Here is a 21,510-nt window from a genome sequence, read left to right on the forward strand (position 1 = left end):
AAACTTTGATATTACTCACCTATACATCTCTAGTTCTTTGCCTATTGTCTGACACATATCGGGGAAGGAAAGATGGGAGGGAGGGAGGGAGATGGGGAGGGAGGAGAGGAAAGTGCTTGTTGACCTGGACTGAAGAAGCCAAAATGACTAAGGTCAGAATTACACAGTGTGACTTTAGGAGGCTGGGAGAGTTTTCTGTCCCCCACACTTTTCTTAATATCTGAACAGGGCTGAAGATTGCACCAGAAGGGCTTGGTCTCTCCAGAATTAAGGCCTAGACTGCATCACAGTGCAGGATAAGGATAAGGTTCCATTTAAAGCTACCCTATCCTAGGAGACTTGGAGGGTCATGAGGACCCCAAGCATTCAAGCATTCTGGGGGAGGACACGTGTCCACTACACAGTTTGTCCAGGTTCTTAACGCCAATATCACAGTTCCCCAGGAGCAGCCCAGCGGTGGTGTGTGCAAACAGGGGAGAGGAAATGGGCTACAGAGAACATAAGAGAGCCATAACTCTAAACTGCGCAATTTGCAAATTGTATGATACCATCCACCCACCAGCTCTGTTGTTTTAAGTCCCTTGCCCCATGATTAATAAAATAAAACCACTTCTCACCTTGCAGTGCATTTCACACACATTTAGAGGAGGGACTCGGTCTCTTTCGTGCCAACTCTCCTTTCACAATTTAGAGATAAAAATCAGAAACCGATCTCGCCTTTGACAGAGTTATGCCGATTGCTTTGGGCAGGACAAGAGTAGGCTGCCAGGCCAGTAAAGCCAACCTAGTAACGGGGAATAAGCAAAGTGAAGTTCTGTGCTGCCCCTGTGCAAGAAAATGCCATCGGCGCTCCATGGACGTGACACACCATTCAAATGCTAACAACGAAGTGATTCAAGAGGCAACAACAACTCCTCTGTGAGGATGGTTGGCTCTGTTCTCAGGGTCACGGGCTGATGACCTGACACTAGGAGGACGTGCTGGAATTTTCCTTGATACTTTTGTCTGCTGTCAGAATGTAATACTGCAAATAAAACACTGGGAGATTCATGGTGCTTTTCCATTTTTCAGTGTGTTTTTCAATAAAAGCCCATCTTAAATCAATTCCTTTCAATTAATTTTACAAAAATGAAATTCTCAAGTACTTAATATTTTCTCTTCTCCTGCTTATAAAGTCCCCACTCCCAGCCTTTCCCCACTTCTGAGGGCAAATGTAACTGGCTCCATGGAAAGATAACAAAGAGGTAATAGGTAACAAGTGTTAAGAATTCAACAGGCACAATTATTTGGTTAACCCCTGACCTTCGATGTGTCTGGCACACTATCAGGTGCTACAGGAGTTGTGAAAACATGCAGGTGCTCTGCTACTTGCCCTCAGAGAGCCATGCCCTCATTGGAGAGTCAAGGCTCCCATACAGAACCACGGCCCCACCCTGTGAATTTCATCCCTTTCCATGGGCCTGGCCCTTCTCAGAAACTTTCGTGGAAATGGGCCCAACATCCTGAGTCTTCAGTGTTTCCACCGAGGACTCTCATTAGAAACCTGGGGCTGGGTAATTTCCTACACCCAGGTGATTACCGACCTTCACTTTCTCAGTACTGCACAGCACAACACCTTTCTAAACATTCCACACTTCATTCTGCCAGACGACCTCCTGGCCACTGCACCTTCAGTCCATGAAATCACCAGTCACTGCTCCAGTGTGAGGTCTCTGCTCTTTCCCCCTGAACTCATCCTCAGCCGCAGCCTGGGCCTTTCCTTTAGAAGTGCTCCTCGTCTGACATTTCTTCTATCAATTCTGTGCTGTTCAGGCTATGTCCACAAGACTGTGTCCTTGAGCCTGTGTCTCCTTGATTGTGTAATCTAGATTTTGTCCCCTAGAATATGTCCTGGATCCAATGTCCTCTAGCCTGTGTGCTTCGGTGTGTGTCTTTGAATCAGTGTCCTCTAGACTGTATGATCGAGCCTGTGTCCTCAAACCTGTGTCCTTGAGCCTGTAGACTGCCTGGAGTCTAGAGCCTCTAGACTAGTTTTTCTTTTTAAACCAAAACCTTTTCACTTGTTTTTCCCCCCACACACTTTCCACCACCTCATCATAAGCTGCAACTATGATTTCCCTGACAACATCACTGGTCCTTAGTAGGGTAGGAAGCAGAGTTAAGGGAGATGATTCGATGTTGAGCCTTGCTGAGTTTGGGGTGCCTATGAGGTATTAATCTGGAAACGACTTACAAGCAATTGGATATGTGGATCTTAGATTCATAAATGAAGCCCGTGCCAAAAGCACAGACTTGAGAGTCATCACCATGTAGCAACAGGTGAAATAAAACACTCAACAACTCTGAAGTGGATGGAGATTGCTCAGGGACTACAGGAGGAAGAGAAAAGGGCAGGGAGTGGCAATCCTTGATGAATACAGTTGAGAGTCAGGTAGGCAGAAGATAAGTCACACGGGTGAAGAGAAATACGGGGAAACCAGATGGCTGCAGAGTCACGAAGTGATGGGAAGAAGGAGAAGGGAGGCATCGACACTGCCAGACACTGCAGGGATGGCAAATGAGATAGGGACAGAAGTGCCCATTGAGTGTGACCACTAAGCTGTGAGCCTAAAGTTTGTGACCTAAGCAATTTTAGAGAAGAGGGGAAATAAAAACTGATTATATAGAGACTGAGGAGTTAAAGAAAGGGGAGAAGGCAGACTTTGGTACAGACTCTTATTTTGAAAAGCCTTAACCAGAGGAAAGGAGTCAGGTAGCTAGAGAACCATGTGGGACTAAGGGAGGATCCACCCCCAGTTTTTCACAGTCCTTATTGTTAGGATTGCTTAAAAATGGGTTAAATCTGAGCTTATTAACAATATGGGTGCTGGGAGCCTATGGCCACAGAGAGGTTGAGAATTGCAGCACAGAGAATTAAGAGAGTAAGAATCCAGAAGAGACGAGAGTTAAGAATTTAGGTGGAGTTTTTAGTCTTAAACTTATTTTCTGAATCTAGGGGGAAAAATAGCACAGGGCAACATGATATACGGGAGTTCTAACCCAGGAGCTTCAACAGCTTTTCTTAAGAGAGGAGGAGAGTTCATCTTCTGAGCATAGGGGTAAAAGGGCTGAGTTGAGAATGTGGGAAATGTTTGAAAAAGCATAAGTGAATGGAGGAAGGGCTGGCTGAGGACAAGAATGGAATTGTTGGTCCATCATTGGAGACCCAGCTGACACAGTGCGTCCCTCAATCAGGGACCTATGTGCACATCTGTCTTGTTTCTGTAGCTGCCCTCAGCAAACTCTGCACTCTGTGTTTACAAGTGGAGAAATAATTTTTGAAAGATGTGCTTCTTGAGTTATTGAACAGAATCTGTGCTCACTGTCATACGTTCTTGTTCCAGATGTAGGTGTGTCTTCCTTGCCTGCCACGCTTCTGCCATCGATAACCTTACTCAGTGTCTTCTGTGGACTTACTCATACACCCCACACGGTATTGCTTTTCTCAGAGAAAGTTGTTTTCTGGGAGAAGAAGTAAGGCCATGTGATCACACTCACAGGATTCACTGGTCTTACCATGTGCTCTTCACCTAGAAACCAATAACCTCAGAGAACGAGAGAATGGCCAGTAAAGGGTGAGCTGGGAGCAGTGACCAGCAAGGTTGTGGGTTGTGGTATATATTCCAGATCAGCAAAAAATAATTAATGATGTTTCTTCCATAGCCAGAATGCATAGCCATAGAACTAAGCACAAAATAGCTCTCATTCTTACATCTGATGACCCATTTGCAAAATATCTGCTTCCTCCTCCGGAGACTTTGAGCTCTGCAGCTTTAGAACTCATCCTTCACTGGGGGACAGCATAATTTTCCCTTTGAACTAGAAGTTGAGACTGCCATGGAGCTACTTAGGGCTCTTTATGCCATCAAAACAATGGTGGGGGAAGAGTTATTTTGCAGCCAGCGTGATTAGTCTTGGTGATCAAGGTGGAAAAAGCTTGTTGTTACACAATAGGGGTGGGGAGAAATATGTCTGGAAAGCAGGGGATTCTCTAGGCCACCTCCTAAAATGGTCATATCTATGTTATTAAAGAATAAAGGCTGAAGCAACCCTACATAGGCAAGACTGTCATGGGCAAGACTCCTTGGGAATCACTGTTAAGGACACTCTCCACTAAGTTAAGAGCCCTGACTGACTGAGGCATGGGCTGAGAGCAAAGGAATTGTTAGTAGAGGGGAGAAACTATAAATCCCAACCATGACCTTGCTTGCCCATTTATAGAAAGGCGAACTGTAACAGCACTCCATACTTACTTTCCTACATTCTCTCTCTCTCATTTCTTTTATCCTTTTCTGTTTCTCCTACCGCTGTGATTGCAAAGGCTGTCTCTCTCATTTACCCCTTACTTTAGAGGATAATGACATTGGATTGAAAATGAACTAAAGGAGGAAAAACCATTACTTAGAGATGGGTGCTTTAACCAATTAGACTTTAAAGAGAGGGTAAGTGTGTGTGTGTGTGTGTGTGTGTGTGTGTGTGTGTGTGTGCATACATGAGCCAGTTATTATTAAACCATCTACATTTGCCATTTTTAGATTGAAAAGTAGAAAATTGGCCATCTCATAAGATACAACTTAATATCTTAGGTTAAGTAGGGACATCCTTTGTTGCCGTTGTTTGGAAACTTAAGTGAAGGGGAAGGTGTGTGTGAGTGTTTTATACCAACATGGTAGATTGTGGCATTACCAGACATTAACTTGCTCAACACTCATCCCTACCCTGCTGTAGATGGTAGATTTCTCAGGTTCCCCAGTAGTAAAGCTTCTGGGTATGATTTGGGTTCTACCATTAAGCTGCACTTGTATTAGCCTTCAACTGTGAATTGAATGAGGTAGGAAGAAAGGCTGAGTGCAAGACATCCATTCTTCTGATGTAGATCAGGGTAGGGAGGCATCTTCCTAGAGCCAGCAGCTACAATGATGGCTTTCTGGTGTGGCTTCTGGGTCTGGTGACTCCCTGACCCTGTCAAAGGCTTGCAATTCTGGAACCAGTACTATCTCACCCTACAGCACCCTTGGCAGTTGGATTCTGCAGGGTGGCTTTTGGAGCTGCTCCTCTCAATGATGCTATGAGCTACACATACCCTTTAATGAAACTCTCGGTGCTTACAATTGCCAGAGTGGAGTCTGTTGTTTGCATCTAAAAATCCTATCTGATACGCACAATATCTACCACTCAGCATTGAGTTTGGACCCAGTCTTCCCCAATCTTTCCATCCACAACGTATGAGACACTGACTTCCAGAAAAGGGCACCCACCCTTCCTCTCTCGTCTCTAGAAATAATTTAATATGAATAAATTACTTAAATGAATAATTATAATTTAGAAAGAAAGGATCCACATTAATCTAAACATATATAATATAAAAATCGACTTCACGTCGGGATCTTCAGACTGAGCACTTTGGAAGCCTGGGAGGGCACTGGTGGGTCACAGGAGTCGCCCACTGAGTTGTCCTTCCTCAAATGCTGAAGATATAAACTGTCCAACCCGATACAATTGGTCAAAAATTATTTACCATGTTGAGATTCTACCCAAGATTTTCTGTGAAAAATAGAGTTCTGCCCCCTAAGATATGTTTACAGCTCCACTCTTGTTACTGATTGTGGCACCGACACTCAGACGCAGTTACGGAGCGGCTGTGCAGCGAAGATGGTGGTCTCACTACCGCAGACACAGGTGAATCACGATTACCAGTGACACGGACGCCTTCAGTTACAGATCGATCACCTGCAACAAGCCCCGTACAGATAGATATGGGATGACAAAGGGGAGTCACAGAGTTTCTGACTTACGGAGCGTCCAGCCTGGTGTTCTGTATTTAAAATTAAAGCTGTATTGAACTTTTTCCCACAATACTTAATCAAAGTGCTTTGTTGTCTCTGAACCCAGTGAAAAGAGATCTAGAGTCACAGTCAGGTGACCTGAGTGCTGAATTCTAGGGCAAACTCTCTTTGTCTCTTTAAACCTCAGTTTCTCATTGGTGATGTGCAGCTGATACCTCAGTAAATCACTGCGAGAAGCAAACGAAGTGGCAGGTGTTAAGTCATTCTGTAGATGTCCAAGTGTCACACAAATGCAAGGTGCTGTGCTTATTGTGATGGAATCTCTCTTTGGAGAGTCCAGAGCGGGGACTCCCAGAGGGCCTGGCTCATCCTGATGTCCTGGTGACACCAGAAGCCACCGGCTGTGGGGCGGTGGGAAGAGCAGAGGCTCTGCCATAGCTCCTACCTTTAGCCCTGACTTGTACTACCTGTGTCACCTCAGGCAGGTGACTTCCCCTCAATTTCCTGGTCCCTAAAGCAGGGCAATATCTCCTCTTTTCAAGGCTGCTGTGTATATAAAGTGAAATAATACCCATATATGCCTTTTTCAGAGCCTGGCACATGATAACTGTTGAAAAGAAATGTCACCTCCCGAACTTCCCAATATCCCCTGACCCCACGGCACTCTGCCACATGGCTTTATTCCATCCAGCCTTCCAAAGAGTCATTCATTGCACTAGGGCAACAGAGAAAGGAAAGTCTCAGGCTCTACTGTACCCTTTCAGTGCAGCTTCTGGTCAAGCCAGACTTCCTGAGAGCCCACGTGGAGAATTTCTGTCAGTGGGCTAAGTGATCCGGAAGCTGTTCCATTTCTCCAGTTCATTGGACAAATATTTATCAGCCTGCTCTGTGAGCTTCTCCCAGGGACTCCCAGAGTGAGAGGGAGGGGCTTCAGGAAAGAACAGGTCACTGGTATTTCTCTGGCTAGAGCTACGGAGCACGAGAGAACACAGTGTGTAATTAGCCGGTCAGAAGACAATTGTTTGTAGTTAGAAACAAAGGGGAACCTCAAGCCTCAGCCGGGGGCACTGGCTGCCTCTTGAGCGGAAATACCTTGCCAACATAGCAACTCTCACAAGCAGGAAGCCAGCTCGGCCCAGCAGACCACACTGAGGTTGCCCCTGTGCCAGGGACACGGGATACTGAAGGAAATCCAGGCCACACACCTGGGTAATAGAAGGTGACAACACTACAGGCCACCAGCGGGGTCCCCTGGGAACCTAGCATCCTCCCTGTCATTTGCATCTAAAAGGTTTGGAGAAGAGTGAGTTAGGCAAGCTGTTGGCTACTGGAAACACTGAAATTACCTTAGGAGAGAGAAGAAGGGGCAGCCTCCCCCACGGCTGGGATATAGAAAGGGTACAGCCAGTTCTCTGGACACTTGGCAGGCAGCCCTCCAGCCTGGAAGCAACCTGCCACCAGTGAGTAAACACTGCCCATTCTGTGGCCACAGTGTGAGCTCTCCAGCAAAGGCTGGGCAATGACAAACACAGGCTCAGCCAGAATTCAGAGCTGGCTTCTTGGCTGGCAAGGACCTCAAGGAGGCAGACAGGCAGTTTACAAGTTCAGTAACTTAACTCTAGAAATAAGGCCTTGGCACTTGAACATCCTACCAAAAAAAAAAAAAATCTAAAGACATTCAAGGCATCATTCAGAATTTTGGTGAAGTTCAAGTCCCTTATCTCTTATGTTAACAGTAATGGTTTTAATAACATCCAAAGATGTGAATTCACCAAGAGCCAAGCACAAATAGGGTTAAAATGAATAATCCTTGATCACAGCCTTAGTTTTAGTTCTGTTTAGTCAGAAACGGACAGGTTAAAACTCTCTCTGAACTTAATGGCGCCATGAAGTCATCAGGGTTTCTCTGCACAATTCCAGATCAACCCGTTTCTGGAGGAATCCCCCGTGACCATTAGCTATCACGGGGAAGAGAGAAAACAAGGAGCCAGGCCATGAGGTTGGGTCTGGGGACAGAATTGCAGAACAGGATCTGTGGGTAATGATGAAATCTTAGTAAGCAACAAACTGTTCTCTTCTCTTTTTTTTTCCTTTGAATTTTAAGCAATATTAAGTAGTTCAAACTCTAGAAGGCACTGGAATTTCAGACACTAAATGCTGTATTAGTCAACCCCTATTGAACGGGAAGTGCCACGAACCTATGCAACTCCCATCTACTCCACTACCCACTGAGTCCACGCTGTGCAGTGGGGAAGTTTGCATTATTTAGAAGCATAATCAACTGGTGAGTATGAATGTTATAAAGTCTGCTGTTCCATCCTTCCTTTTGTTTATGTAAAATCCTCTCAAAAGCCTCCCCAAGTACTTCTCAGAGCCCTCTGGGAATGTCTTTCATGGCTATGAATAGTTCTGGGCTTGCTCTCCCACTGAGCCGTGCTGGGTGTCCACTGGGTCACCCCTGGGGAAAGGCTGCCATGCCCAGCACCTGTGATCCTGGTCCCCAAGTCTGCTCTCCAAATGCTGCACCTAAGAGCTGCATTTCTCCATCCTTCATGAACCTCGAATCAGCCTGATTCCCCTCAGACATACAGAAATGGGGCAAGATCCTGCCCCTTTCCAGAGGGGTTGGGCTGGGTTCCCCTCCATTGCTGCCCCTCGTCCCTTAACACCTAAAAGTTTCTATTTTGGTTCCCCTTCTGGGGTCTCCTCCCATGAACCTCCCCTGAGGACACCCAGGGGTCCCACATGCCCATTCTCCACTTACGCTCAGCCAGGAATACTCTGCTCTAAGAAACCTGTAAAATTCACAAGGCAAGACAGACATTTCCAAAAATGGTCAAGTGGAAGTGGGACTTGGAGGGGATTTTGAAGCAAAGAAGCCCAACAGGTAGAAAAGAGGGTGGAAAGATGCTACAAGAACTCTAGGAATGGCTGCATCTGTTGAGTCATTGAGAAGAAAGAAGAGGGAAACTTATATTTCCGGGACCCCAGCCCTGGGCAGGTTCTCTCCACAGGTGTTATTGCATTTAATTCTCAAGTAACCTATTCATTCCAATTGTCCATATTTCACAGATGAGAAAGCCAAGGCTTTGACAGATGAAGTAATACCCTTTGTTACACCACAGATTACACTTTGGGAAGCACTACTTCAGAGTTCTCTGCTGAGGAGTAGGCATTCCAGAAAACTCACGGGTTAGCTCCGAGCGTCTCTTTTCTGAGGGTGATGGGGGTGAGTGCGGGCTGGAAGAACGAAAGCAGTTGTCTTCCTGGCTTCCTGAGCACTAGTGTCTTCGGTCCACACCACCGAGCTCCTCTGGGCATCATCACATCTGCAAGACTATCATGGTCATTTCACAGGCTAAGTAAGGTGCAAAGTACCAACACCCTAAAGAGGGGGCAGGGGATTGAAAATATCTGACACCCTCTTTTCCAATGAGTGTAGGAGCCTTGGAAGAAGATGAAGCTATCAGTAGCTGTTTCTAAATAGAACAGTTTTCACACCTCCCCTGGAGCTGGTTCAGAGGAGGGACCCCATCCCATGCCTTTATTTGGATTGATATGTATCTAATTCCAAAGTAGAGGGATGTTCAAAGCTATTCAAAGTCCAAAATCATGAATAGGAATGGAACCCAGCAGGGGACGAGCAAGCAGGTTACCTGGGTCCTCAGTCCTTCATGCAGACAGGGGTGTACTAAGGGTCCCCTATGGGCTGGGCCAAGGACAGGGCAAGATAAAAAGAGTAATAACTCAAGGTCTCTACTTTGAATGAAAATCAGTCTCTCTCCGGTCTTGAAACAGCTTTGTTCCCTCCTCAATAAACAAGGGAGCTGATACTGTGACATTTGTCAGAGTATCCTCCCCTATTAAAAATACTCAGCCTGGGTTCTTTTATACTGTCAACACTTTCTTCAAACTAATTGCCAGTTCCACCCCTAGACTCAAGTTTTAAAGAACAGGTATATCAACAAGTCGAAACAAAGGCCAGTGATGAAACAAGGAAATGTTCTGCTGGACCTTGCGAATCTCAAACAGTTTTCCCTGTATGCAAATGAACACGGAAGCAGGGACTGGAACAAAGATGACCCTGTGATAAGCTTCTCTCTGTGCAAACAAGAATGTGCACGTTGGGCGGTGTACTTCACCTTGGAACCCTCGGTCGGCGGGTGGGGGTCGAATCACGCCTTGGCCTTTGACTACAGTGTTGTTGGAGGTCAGCAGCAACTCCAGGCCTGAGGAGCAGAAGGAGCTACTAAAAAAAGAACCTTTCTCATGCAGGGTCAAAATTAAGGTTGCATTTTTGGCGTGTGCAGGAAAGTAAAGAACACTGAACTTGGGGTCAGAAGGTTCCGATTTGAATCCTAACTCTGCAGCTCACTGAGCGTGCTTCTCCAGGCAACAAGCCTCAGTTTCCCCATCCTCGAATGAAACCACAAACCCTGATGGTTACAAAGCAGTGCTGTGAAATTCTAAAGAAACAATACATTTGAAACCATGCTGTTAGCTGCCTAATGCATCACAAATACAAGATTCTCATTATTGTTGCTGTAATGGTCTCCAGAAGATGATGTAGAGAAAATTCAGGTAGTCCAACTGTGGTTTTGTTTATCTCCTACCATTTCCCTTCTGTAGAAATAAAAAGCAGCTACTTGCTATATAAAAGGCAATTATAGAGATGGGCAATTATCTGTGAATTCTGTTGAGTCCAAGCATCCTGCCTCTATCCAGCGTCATACAAATGCTAGTTATTAGTAGGCAGGCTGCTTGCCACATCAACTTGGACTTGATTTTTTTTTTGCAGAAGGGAGGCCCCACGAGGCCAAGGAAGAAAGCCCGAAGCTCGTCTCTGTGCCAGGACTGCCTCCCCACTTCCTGAAGCAAGGCTGGTGGCTGCTGCGGGGACAGGTCCACTTGGCCTCCCAGGAAGCTCTCCTCAACTTCCCACTCCCTATTTGGTGGTTAATAACTCATCCTCAGCTTCCAAAAAGCAGACAGGAGCTTAATGAATAACATCCTCATCCAAATACCATATCAGTGGTTTTCTGTTATCCAAACAGCAAGCCCCAATTTCTTAGCCAGGCACACAAGGTCCCTTACAATTTGTTCCCAACCTAGCTTTCCAGTCCCCTATCCAGTTATGTCTATCTATCTACCTACCTACTTGTATATGTATATGTATATGTATATGTATATGTATATGTATATGTATATGTATATGTATATATTGATATATGTATACCCATATCCATTCCTACCCCATCCACATCTATGTCTACATCCCTCTCCATATATATAGCTATAAATAACCATATAAGAGGGAATTATTCTAAGTTCCAGGGGGACACACACTGTAAATTGTGTCTGAAAAGATACTGATTTATGTATGTATTGACTCACAAGTTTATTCAGTGCAAAACGTAATTGTTGAGATATGACACATACACTTTCAATGTGGGCAGAAAAAGCTCTTGGCGGCATTATCTTCTCAGAGGGTCACTGTTTCGGGTTAAGAAACATCGAATTTTAGGGTGCCACTTCAAATTGTTCTGACTTGCAACAATCTCCACTCACCTCATAATTCTCAAATACTCATCTGGTTTTTCACAAGTCATTTTGTATTGTCCTTTAGTAGGCTGAGGTCCTCTTCCTGTCTTTGTGGTAACTTTTGGTGAGGTTAGGCCTACATTCAAGTGGTCGGGGAGCTGCAAATATGTACCCTCTTTCCCCGGGCAGTGCCCAGCTTATGAAGAGTCCCCTGCCACAGCTGTACTCTGCTTTTGGGTCCACTCCAAAACACTCTTGTTAAGTCCCACTCTCGTACTTTCAATCTTAGATACACACTCAAATGTTCACTGACCAAAATCTGCTATAAATAACGCATTCAGTTGGTCACCTCCCTAGTCTACACTCATCTGGAAACTGAGATCTCAACACCATCATCTTCCCCTCTAGACAGTTCCTTGCAAATGTCCCAGCAAGCCTTGGGCCCCTGGGGCTGCATCTCTGGTCTGTTTGTGACTTTCACCTATATTGTTGCACGTTATTGTCTTCGATGTCAGGATCCTACATCCCTGCAAAATCCAGCATAAGACTCTCTTCCTCTGGGAAGCTTTCCCCAGCCTCTCACAGCCAGATCCGATGTAGTACAAAGCAACCACGGCACTCACACTGCCCACCCTGGATTAGCCCTTAGCGTACTTCCATCTGCCTGTTGTTATTCTTTTCCCAATAAGACAGTAGTGTGCGGGAGGTAAGGACTGCCTGTCCCTACATGGTTCTTGGTGAGCATCTCACTGTACATTTATGGGGGAAATGCCAGAGGAATCCTGCAAGATTCCTAAGCAGCTGAAATGCAGAAGAGCTACATAGAGCGCACTTGGTGAGTATGTAGATTCCCATGCCTGCCTTGGTGAAAAGTGTTAGCTCTGGAGTCCCAAAAAAGCCTTGACCAGAGAACCCTTCACTAGAAGGCTATTTGGAGAATATAAAACCCCGTCCCCCAACTTCGTACAAACCAGGAAGGCCAACATAAGAGTAACGGGCTTACATTCATACAGCTAGTTAAAAGCAGATCTAACACTAGAATAACATGAAAACCCCCCCACAGTCCAGAACAAGTAGTATAAAGCTCTGTCCTTACCAAAAAGTGTGAACAGTTGAAGAATGTCTTCCTTAATATTGACCATCACCGCCGTCAGCATCCACAGAGTGCTTTCCAAACTCAAGTCTCTTCTCAGTCAAGGTCATGAAGGGGAAACAAATTTATCAGACGAACCCATTCCTAGTCCCACACCAGAAGCATCACTATGTGGGGGCTGCCCGGAGACCACTGAGGCTGAGGAGCCCACAGAAGCTGCGTGGATAAGTGAGAAGAGAACTGGGTTGTCATTAGGGATTTGTTCCAAACCCAGAAGTGCCATCTTGGATTAGTCCTTCAACCACTTCGAACTTTGGTTTTTTTTATCTGTAAAATAACTCCGTCCTTCCCAGCTTATATATTCTGAGACCATTTCTCTTTTAGTGTATGAACAACAGCACCTCAAATCTATCCTCTGGCAAAAATTCAGTGCCTGAAGGAGCTAACCTAATGCCTGCATGCAGCTGATGTTTGCATTGGAGTCGCTCCATTCTAGGACCACAGAATGATTTCTGAACACGAGGAAGCACTCACTCATGTTATCCTCGACATCCCAAATCTTGTCTTAATTTAATCTATTTTTCCCTTGCCCCGGCTCTTATTCTTTTTCAGGGAGAAGGAGAAAGACTCAGATGCAAAGGGTTCCAGTCATTATATTTCTTAATTCATGCCACATTATCATCATTGGGCATTTAATAAGCTCCCTTCTCTTGTCTTACGTGTTTATTTCTTGTCTTTCAGCCCTACTCCCCCAACCATTATAATGAGTTTAACATATATCATTTTGCTTGAATATGCTCTTCTAAACTGTGACTTATTGCTTTTTGAGCATGTCTTTTTACATTTCTGTGAATGACAGTGAGTTGTATTTATCTGTTTTGTTGGTAAAGCTGGTTGAGAGTCTCCACTCCAAGCCCCTTCCTCTCCACCTCAGAGAATGTCTTCAAGCACAGATCTGCTAATACTATGCTTTCCCCATTGTGAAAGAGCACATATTATTCTTATTTCAACACAAGGAAGGGAAACAGTATAACACAGTGATTAAGAACACAACTTCTCTAGTCAAACACACTTTAGTCTGAATTTTGTTTTTCCACATTTATATGACTTTAGGCAAAGTATTCAGCCTTTCAAAAATCCACATTTCTTCACCTGTAAACTAGGACAAGAGTAAATTGTGAAGTTATTATGAGGAGTAATTAATACAGGTTTAGAACAACGTGAGTTGGCATAAATTCTAAAGAGATGATGGCTGAATTATTTATAAATACTCACTAGAGTGCTCACAGATGCCAAGTTCTCATGCAGGAGAGAGAGCTGAGGAAGAAAGACAAACAGAAAGGTAAGAACTTTAAAGACACATCTGAGAACTTAGGAAATCACACAATTAAAATCTTATAACCATTACCCTTCAAGTCTCTGGAATAAAATGTTTCAGTGCAGATGTTTATAAGTGTTGTAACTGGTTGTCTTCTGCACTATCACAAAGAAATGAAAAGAAAGCTTCCCTGGGTGGAACTTCTTTCTTTTTTAAAGGTTAAAATATGCACTTTGAGGCATGTGCTGTCTCAGCTTAGCTTCCCCCACCCCCAAATGAGAGTCCCGCACACATGTAAATTGTCATCTGTCTGGTGTCACTTTAGCCGAAGATTACCCTGTGGGACCAGGATAATCTTTCCTCTGAGATTCACTATTCAAGGAAGCTTAGAGTTACAGAAAGTTAGTCAGAACCTGGGAGAGCCCCAGAGACCATCTGCCGTACCCATCCTTGACACACAAGGAACCTGAGAGGACTAAGCTTCCGTCATGGCACAGATTTTTGTGTACTGTGCCTTGAAAGGCATACAACAATCATACAAATAACACTTGTATCTGATAGTTAGCAAGTTCCGGTGTTACCTTGAAGCTCACAGGTACCTGTACAGAGACAAGGGTGAGGGCGATGCATGGTCTTTCCTTAGAACCATGAAACACTACAGAACGATCTCTGGAACTAGAATATACTGGGGTAGAATGCAACCTTAATTTAGCAAGTCACATATTCCTGAGCCTCAGAGTCTGTCCTGGCTCCCCACCCATTTAACCTTTAAAGGCCATGCCCCTCGGAAACGATGATCTCAGCCATTGCCCTTCAGCAATGTGAACTCTGGACTGTGTGTCCAGCAAGCAGCCTGAGCCAGGTGAGTCAGAAAAGTGACATTCACAGCCCCAGAGATTTTAACATGATTATGAAAACCCCAACCTATAGAGCTAGCTCAGAGAAGCAAGTTGAGTACTTCCTTGAAGAAATGTCTTTCAACGAGCCTAATGATTCATAAGGCATCAGAAAATATATTAGGCTTTTATTTTTCCTTTCCTACCTAGCTAAACTGCCTTTAACAAAGGCCATGTGTTTTTAGCACGCGGAAAAATAGCTATTGAATTTTTGCAAAGTGATCAGTTAAATTTCTCTTTCCTCTTTGTTTCTCAATATAATAGTTGTGTTGCTGCTTTCAAACACTTTCGAATGTGCTATCAGAATCCACCAACATCAGCCCATAAGATGAAATTAGGAAAGTCAATATACGCACAAGTGACACTATACAACTCTCAGTGATGGACTGTTGTCATAACCAGTGTCAAAAGTATAAGAAAGGGATAATTTGACTTTATATTGTTCATTTGAAGGCCACCAGAAAGAACAAATATTTGGAACCTTGTGATTCCAGAAGAATTTTGAAATAGATATGGCTTATTTTAAGTACCTCACTCAGCACTCTGCCTGTTGCAGGTCTAGAGTTCCCAAAATTTATTATATATTTTTCTGATTAGCTTCAGATTTTATAAAGTTCTGCCTACCAAATAAACTGCATTTATTAAAACATAATTAACCTATTTTTCCATTTTAATCATCCAAGACATATATAACTGTAATCACAGCTTCAGATCAGCATGCTAATCAATGTTACCAAACCAAATTTAACTGTAATCAAAAGTGAAAATACCATGACATTTTAGTTAATTCATGCAATTTTATTTTCAGAAATGTGCAATTTCTGTTGGACTTTTTGAAAGAATTAAAGTAATTTATAATCCCTCTTGCTTCTTTCAAAGACCTCCGAAGGGCTCAGCTACCCAGACAGGTGAACCCACTGAATTAGGGCCTCATAGCGAGCCCAGTGGTAGAGGTTCTTTACAGCCTGGAGTTGGAGAGGGAGACCTGCCTTTCATTTCTATCTCTGGCCCTTTGCTCAAAGTGGGCATAACGATGCTTATCTTTCGCTTCAAGCACTATCTTATCCAGTGCTTCAATTTGCCTATCTGAAAAGGGGGAATAATTAACAAACCAGTAAAAAGAAAGAAAAGGAAGCAGGAAGAAAGGAAGGCAGGCAGGAAGGGAGGATGGGAGGGAGGAAGGAAGGATTTGAAAAATTTGCACCTCAGGGCTAATCAACAGTTCTACAGAGAAGAACAATTTGGATGCTCTGAGGTCAGAGGAAACCTTGTAACACTGATGTTCACACTTCCTCTGAGTCCCAGATAATCTCAACCTGTTTGAGGGTTCAAAAAATTCCAAAAATTCAACTACAGCAGGCTAGGTCCATTTCAAGGGATTTGAAGTAAACAATATTCAGAGAAAGGGTACAAGACCATAGGGAGAAATGATTTTGCATTCTGACTTGACCCCTAAAGAGAATCAAATTTTATTTCTGTTGGATTTTAAAATTTACGTCCACATCTTCTTCTACTGCAACTCCTGTCATAGCTGGTTGGGGTCATTTTCCTTTGGAAACAGCTTCTACCTTCAAAGCTAAAGGATGCTTTAAAAAGTACACTAACTTCTCCAGAACAAATTTACTGAGACCCAGGGTGATTGACTGGAAGAAGCAAGAATGAAGAATGAGGCCGATTTTCAATTCACGGGATCTAACAGACCAATTACACTTTCTGTGCGTTCCTGAGTGTATAGCAAGCAAAAAGTAAAAGCTCACGTCCAGAGATTAATGAGATAACCTTCCTAAAGCTTTCCAGTATTTATATAAGGTCCTGGAGTGACTGGTTCTATGAGGTTATCACACAGAGCAGTTCTGTTGATTGGCTGCACTGAATGTAGGTGAGAAAGAAGAAGAGAACAGCGACAAGGTCGGCTCTTTATAGTACCGGGGTCCTTTTCTTGGTCCATTGTAGTGACTTCTTGACAGGAGTTTACAGAGTTTCAGAGCAAGAATACCTTGAAATTTCAGCACTAATGTCTTATTCCAAAACCCATTTCAAACAGCTTTTTTTCTTTCTTCCAAAATTAAAAAAAAAAACAAAACCGGAAACAAAAGTGGTTTTCTATCGTGCATTACGCTTCTGAACTATTGGTATTTGTCACCCAGAAGCATGTGTACTGACTTCAGACCAGGGCTGTGTCTGAGTGGCAGCGCCAGCCCCATTTGCGCAAGCGGCAAGCCGGCACCTGGGACGCACGGCGTCGGGAGGCTGTTTGTTGACTGTGCTGCCGAAGGTGACCGGGCCTGCAGGCACCACTTGTACAGCGCGTGCCCTCCACACATTCTGAGGCTCCACCCCATGTTCTGATCCAGGAAGGTGAGAGGGGGCCCAGAGAGCTGCATTTCTAACAAGGATGCTAGGTGATCCTGAAATTAGAAGTCCTAGGCCGCATTTTTAAAAATACTGACTTAAAGGAATACTCTTATTTTTGTCCACGCAAGGCTGAAAAACATCCTAACCTCTGCGACTTTGAGACTAAATGGTAGCGATGCAGAGATTCCATCGGATTTAGAGTGTTCCACGACAGTCTTCCATTACCTCCCCCTTTATTTATACGTTATTCGATGTTCACTAAAAGAGCTTTTAGGGGTGAATATAGTAGCAGTGGGATTGTCATTTGTACCACAGAACTCCCTAAAAGCTCAGAAATTGGTGGGATCGAGTTACTTTGGAAATGGAGTTAATGACTAAAAATAGAATCATTTTTAAAACAGCCTCTTAAGGTTGTTTAAGAATCAGTGAGAAGAAAACCACTTCTGGTACAGTAGAGGAAGCTTCCACTGGAACTGCCCTCCCACAGACAACAGCTATAAACGCTGAACAAAAGCAGGCAGCTCCTGGGGAGGGGAGCTGGAATTGGAAGAAGGGCAAAACACCAGGGGCAGGGTGAGGTCCCCTGATGCATTTTTTTCCTTCAGTGGAGGGAAGGTGTCCAGGTAGAACGGCTTAAACTCCATTAGAAAACCTGCAGTATTTCTGGCCTGAAGAACCAGAGAGCCGAGGTCAGGAGACGCCAGCCACTGGAAGGTTAGTCGTAATATTGGAAAGGTGACGGCCGTGACAGGGAGTCACAGATTATGTGTGTAAACTCTGACCAAATATCTGGGTGACTCTTGAGTGACACATGCACAGGCAGAACTGCCAACAGCTCAACTGGAGGTGCGAGAACGAAAAGATCTGAGCCGCCACAGCAAAACCAGAATGTAGCCAAGGTAACTGCTTACTATAACAAATAGGTGGGGAATGACAGCACCCTTCCAGATTCCCCACAGCGACATGCACGGTGTCCAGAGTAGAATCGCAGATTATTCAGTGTGTGTGAGAAACAAGGAAATGGAACTCAGGCTCAAAAGGAAAAATAACCAATAAAAATTGACCTTGATAAGTCCCAGGTATTTCAAGTAGCAGACCAGCGTTTTTTTAAAAAGCATTCTATGGTAATTATGTTCAATAAAATAAAAGAAAACATGCTCTTAATGAATGAAAAATTTGAAAATCCCAGCAGATATGGAAACTATAAAAAGTGGAAATTCTAAAACTGAATAGTATATTATTTGAAATAAAATATCCACTAGATAGACTGGGTAAGAGTAGGATGGAAATAAGAAAGGATCAATAAACAAGGAAATCGATCTGTAGAAATCATCCAATGTAAAGAGCAGTTTATTAAAATTACAGATCTCCTCCTGCACCCCAGTCAGCTAGATGACTCCCCACTCCAACCCCAGTAGGAGCCTCAAGTTTTATTCTCCAGAAAAAGTAAAACAAAGGGTCTCATGATTGGGAGCCCAGGCATAGTTAGCAGGTGGGGCAGATATTATAAACAGCAAGATAAAGTGGAAATTTACACAGTGTGGAGATGGCTCCTCCCATCACCCCTCCACCCCATCAGCTCTGTTTCTGAAAATGTTAGCAGCCAGGCCTCAGGCTTATTATACCCTCCAAAGAGGACATTAGAATGTTCTACATTAGGGAATCTCACCAATCCAGGAGAAAAGACCCCAGGATGCTGCCAGCCATGGTTCCCTTCTTCAGCAAGGAAACCCAGCCAATTTCTATGTAGGATAATATGTGCCTGGAGGGCTGCCTTGTAGAAACAGTGGGGGGGGGGGAGCCGGGACTTTGTCACTCAGCATGCAAACTTCAGGAAATAGCTATGATTCTCAGCCCCACCCTCTGCTGCGCCAAATCTCCCTACTGGGGTACTAAATGGATGTCTGAGGAAGGGGGGCCAGAGGCAGGCTTACTTCTACCTACATTCTCACTTGTAATTTTGGATTTTTAACGTAAACATATATCATTTACTCAAAAAATTTAAATTTTAAATACTCGGTGAAGGGATTGACAAATAAATGTGAGGAAAAATCCCCCAAAAGTCCAACAAAAGAAAACTAGAACAACAGAGGTGAGCAAGTTAGAGAATCAATTTGAGAAGTCTGACATCAACGAATAGCAGTTCTAAGAAAAGAAGAAAATGGAAGAGAGGAAATTGTCAAAGAAATAATAGAAAACCCAGCACTCAACAATGAGAGTCTCCGGATTTAAAGTAACCACAACGTGCTCTGCACAACGAATGAATAAACCATGAATACAGCATGGCAGGCACAAATCGGAAGATGCTAAAAGCATTTAGACAGAACAAAAGAAATGAAGTCAGGAAGGCATCAGAATTCTCAACTGGCAACATTGGAAGCTAGAAGGCATCAAACCGGTGCTGACTTCAAACTCCTGAGGGGAATTATTCTCAGCCTAGAATTTTCTTACCAGACAAATGATTGAGCAAGTGTGAGGGTAGAGGAAAGACATTTTCGAACACACAGGAAGTCAAGAACTTTACCTCCAATGCACCCTTTCTTAATAACCTTCCAGAAGATGTGTGGGAGAAAAACAAGGCAGTAAAGTCAGATGAAGATGTGGGGCAGAGGGGAGGTAGAAGGAATCCAGGGGCAGCGGGGCTGCAGGCCCAGAGCACGGCCACGTCCAGACAGGAGGAGGAGGAGGAGGAGGACAGAGGGCCCGGAGGGCTGCCGTACAGTACATAATGCAGTGGACTGGTGATTGAAGATACCGGACCATTTCAAAGTGAAACAGAAGGTGACAGACCTGAATGATCGTGGGGCAGGGGAGTAGAGTTAAAGAAATGAAAGGAAGTGAGAAAACAAGGCAGTTAATTATCTTCAACAAAACCCAAAATTTCTAAAACCAACAGAATGTCATTATGGCACGTCACCCTGTTAAACAATATATAAACAACCATAATAAAGTCAGTAGTAACTGAACCATAATTTTTTTTGTAGAATTAGAGAGAAGAGAAAAAAGAGTGTACAAAAGCTAAACTTGACTGCTACAATATAAATTAATAATGTCTCAAATAGATAAATCAAGAAATAGTGGCACATGCATATTATTTAGGATCCAGGAGGACAATACCAAAACCATCAGCTGAGAGAGGAGATTAGAAGCGAATCCCTCCCCCCCCCCCAAGTAAGATCGTGGATTGGCTGTGGAGATGCGGAAGGCTGTTTTGCATTATTATCTTTCAAATACCATTTGATTTTTAGCCAGGTTACGAATAACTTTGATAAGTATAAAAAGTAGCTTAAAATAAATAAGTACAATAAACAGAGGCCAAATAGCCACCCAATGGGGATATTCTAGAGAATGACTCTGAGAGGAGTAATAATAACAATAATAATAATAATAGCTAAGACTCAAGTCCCGCTCACTATCTCCCTGTGAGATTTACTGCTAATTGCCCCTTGCGGGGGGATTGTGCATCAAACTGCTCAGACTTCTTCTATCTACTCCCGCTTCCTTCTGTTTTATGGTGTCTTTAGATTCAGGGATTACAAGGTACATAAAAATATTAAGATATCTTTCCATTTTTAAAAACATTTTATTTGCAAGAATTTTACAAAGTAAACATGTTTATGACTATAAATTGTATACATTACAAAATAATGATTATCCACTACATAAGGTTTGAAAACGTCAGAAAAATATAAAGAACAGATTAGCCTTCTTCCTAAAGTTTTAAGTCTAGCAGACCTCTGGAACAGGGCAAGGGGGTTCGAAGTGTTTGGAAACGAAGACCTGCGGTTCATAGAGCATCTGTTACATTGGAACAGTCTGAAGCTATTTCATTAAATCTTGAGACTTCACCATGAGAGCAAAGTCACAATTCGTATCAACGATCTTTCCATGTCTGGAAGTGTTAATTTTCTATGTGTGGGCAGCAGGTCAATCATACTAATCATTTGCAGGGGAAGTCGGTACTACCACCATCACTGTCCCAGTGGTCATGGTCCCTGAGCTACCTGGTCGGGTAATCCCAAGGCAAAGCAATGTGGTTGAGGTAGTCCAGCAGGTGAGTCTGAAAACCCATCGGCACTCTCCAGTTGGCCTGTGCTCGTCTGATTCATCAGAATCCACTATATTTTGTCAGATTCCATATACACATGACAATGTTCTCGTTCTCTCCCAGATCCTCTGCCAACAGAGCATTCTCAGGAAGAGCCCTGAATTCTGAGGAGGCTCCTGGATTGCAGGGTTCTCACACTACATTCCATGTAGCAATACCTTTAGGGGAAAAATGCCTTAATGCACATGTATTGAACACTGTGCTCACACAAAAATTCATTTCCCATTTACAGTAAAGCAAGTGTTAAAGAGATACACTTGCTTTAAATAAAGGGATAGTATTTTTACCTTTATTTTAAAGATGAGAAGACATCCCATCTAGTCAGAAAGGTTAAGCCACTTGGTTAAAATCACACAGTGAAATGGAAATAAATG

Source organism: Artibeus jamaicensis, unplaced genomic scaffold (genome assembly GCF_021234435.1).
Source record: "Artibeus jamaicensis isolate MK-2021 breed Jamaican fruit bat unplaced genomic scaffold, CSHL_Jam_final scaffold_833, whole genome shotgun sequence".
NCBI lineage: Eukaryota > Metazoa > Chordata > Mammalia > Chiroptera > Phyllostomidae > Artibeus > Artibeus jamaicensis.